Consider the following 3,376-nt stretch of genomic DNA (forward strand, 5'->3'; position numbering starts at 1 on the left):
CGGGCGCCCCCCCCGGGGCCCTGCCGAGGGAGTGGGTCCCGAACCCCGGCCGCGGGGCAGCTCTCCCTCGCTCCCACCCAGTGCTGACCACGCTAGCGGCCAAAACGTGGGGCCGCCGTACGGGGCCTGTGGAGGGAGGGGTCTGAAGGAGCAAAGCTCGCGGAGGATTTCGGTGGGAGATCCATCACCGAGCTGGGAGAGGCACGAGCCTGGGCGGGAGGGAGGGCAAGCCCAGCGCAGAGTGGGGGGCGGCCGGCCCGAGTGTCCCGAGGCGAGGAGGCGTCGCTGGAGGGACCGGACAGGCAGGGACGGACCACAGCCACCTTCCGTGGCTGGTGGAAATTGGCCCAAGTTTAGCCTGGAGGGTAGAGGTAAGCGAGTGGGGAAGGGAGGCTGAGGAAGGGCTGAGGACAGGGCATGAAAAAGGAGGGAAACAAGCGCTGGTTTTGGTCTTTCCTTCATCAAGGGAACCCTCACCTTCAGCCCTGCCAGAAATGGGCCGGTGGAAGGAGAGGCGCTAAAGGAAGCCTGGCAGACAGCGTCAAGGTGAATAGACAATGTCTTTGCGTGCCAACATCCTCAAAGTGAAAATGTTTCAGTGGAAAATATTTTGATTTTAAAAGCGGCAGCTACAGTTTCTGGTTTGCTGCGCGCTGTGAAGCCAGGGTCCTCGCCTGAGAGTACGTTTTGGTAATAAATCAGCATGAAAATGAACAACATGGGCACCGGCGTTTGGTACGGGCTGGTGTGCTATGAAAAAGCATGTCTTAGCCACACAGAGCATTTAAAACTCCATTTACAAGGTAGAAAAGGAGCATTTTCTCCATTCCCCAAACTGACACTTCCTCCGTGTAGTACTGCAAGGAGATTTAAAGGCACACTATGAATACCACTAGAGTTTTGTTGTTGGGCTGCATCTTGATAGTAGTTTTTGAAACATGTTGTTATTTTTCATCTCTCTCTTCACCAATACTGCAAAACAACAGCCACAGGGGGATGTTTCGTGGTGACTGTCGGTTCAGTTCTGCTCCCACTGAAGTCAGCAGCCGTTGGGTTGCTGTAACGAGACAGATTGCTGATGTGATGACTTGCTTGGGGTGGGGGGACAGAGAGTTTACTGGAAGGATTCCTACGCTGTGTTATTCATTAGTGGCAAAGCCCTAATCAAATTTTGAGGAGAACCTTGCATAATTCCTGGTAAGTGCCAGTAAATCAGTATGTATCACATAGGCTGCAGAAAAGCTATTTCAGGAATGTCTTAGGTGTCGTCTTCTTACATTTTGTTTGTCTCCCTCTGCCAGAAAAGATTCACTGGTAATCGTGCTCCAGACTGTCAGATAGGCTGGGCCAGTGGTGTTGCTCTGTGGAGGCAGGTTTGCTTTCTGGCTGAATGCGTTGGCTCCAGAGAGGTAGCTGCAGAGATCACCACACGTCCCTGTGCGCTGTTCGGCGCAGTAAAAAGGCGTGATGGTAGAAGCTTATCTTGGGACTCTGGTCTAAATACAAACGAGATCTGGCAGATTTTTTGTCACCGTCTCCACTGCCCGTTCCCCAGCTCTCCCAGAGTCCAGAACCGAGTCTATCCATCCGCATGCTGCACTTCTCGTTCCAGTCCACTGCCCTGTACGCTCTTTCTCCGCCTGCCTGAAAGTGGTAAATCTGCTCGCTGCACCCTTACGACACGCTCTCTGAGTAAAAGCGGTCAAATAACCTCTAGGGCCAGACTTTTTGGGGTGCTCAGCACTTTTTAACTCCTATTTAAGCCAGCAGCAGTTCTAGAGGTCAGTTCTTCTGTACGTCAGGTGTTGGCTCACCTGTAATCTCCTCGCCTTCTTTAATTACTGCCTGTGGCAGTTCACCGGTCCTCTGAGAACTGGTAAGGTCCCAGTTCTTGGTACATTAACATGGGATGGAAGGAAAGGCTTTCAAAATTGAAGTCCTATCAACATCTGACACCCACCTAATTGGTTCTGTATTCTCTCATCCTTTCTGTTGACTTAAAGTTCCCGTTTTTGGGAAGCTCATCTGCCTTGTTTCAGAACTCCTTGAATATTGCTGTTGAATATATTTGGTTGAGCAACCGCGATGACCAGAAGAACTTACCTTTTACTACCTAACATTTCTCACCATGCAGTGTTCTCTAGCAGGGGCTGAGAGAAGGTGAGGGTGAGGAGAGAAAGAAACCCGCTTTGCTTAAAAGCAGCGGACTGGATAATATGTAAATATTAGGATGTAGCATATCTCACTGAAAGAACTGCAGTTCAGTAGCACAAACAATCCCGGAAAGTCTCCTTTGCTTCTGGTGTTCTGCAAGTGACTTCCCCAACAAGAGGAGGGCCTTGCTGTTCGCTGCAGCGAGACCCTGGAAGCTGAGATTGCTGTACTCACCTGCAAGATGTTTGCATCCCTCAGACCATTTTGAGAACCTCAACCGTTTTACTCCTTGGTTGTTCAGTGGATTGGCATCTCTCTGAAGGACAAGTATGTGCTCTTTGAACCTGTAGTAAAAATCATTTGGCTCAAAACCAAGTCTAAAACACTGGATTATAATTTTGACTTGAAGCATAGATGACAAAATGATAAATTTGCAAAACTCAGGCATTTTTCAGAGCACGTGAATTCAATGGGAGCATTACCATCAACATCAAAGGGAGCAGGATTGAACCTGTAATGTATAGCACTAATGACTACAATCCAATAAACTTACGTTGCTTGGGTTTTCTACCACCTTTTGCCGTGTGTGTGTGTGTGTGTGTGTGCACTTTTTTTTTTTATGTGTGTGCCAAATGAGTGGATCCAGAGTGCTACCATTCTGAATCTGGGGCAGTTACACTAGATTGGTAAAAATATACATAATGATGCAGGGTGAAAAGCTTTGAGGAATCTGGTCTACTTGTTTCCATAAATCACTAAAGGAAGTGAAGAACTGAAAACATTGAAAGATGATAGTATAGTTTTAGTGAAGTCTTCAGAGATATTTACACTTAATTTGACCTGCTTGTGGCAACCAGTACTTTTTTACTTACCTGCAGAGCAGGTCAATTTGGTTAAAAACAAGTATGGAATACCATATCTCTGTGGAAACATGTAATCCTAGAATTACATCTTTGTACATTATTTATTTTGTATTTATTGGGGGTTTTTTGCTGTGTTTGGAGTAGCACACAACGTCAGCAGTAGCTGTTTTGTCCCCTCTGGTTAGTTCTTACCTGACTAGCTCTCCACAGTCCTACAGCTAAGTGACAGAAGAGAATGCAAGGTATGATAATAGCCTCCTATTTAACTCAATTGAATTTCTTTTGTTGGCTAATTTTCATTTGTGTTTACATCGTTTTCTAAATTGAGCAGATTTACGACCTTAAACTGTGGATGCTGC

This window comes from Egretta garzetta, unplaced genomic scaffold, assembly GCF_000687185.1.
Source record: "Egretta garzetta isolate BGI_Z169 unplaced genomic scaffold, ASM68718v1 scaffold454, whole genome shotgun sequence".
NCBI lineage: Eukaryota > Metazoa > Chordata > Aves > Pelecaniformes > Ardeidae > Egretta > Egretta garzetta.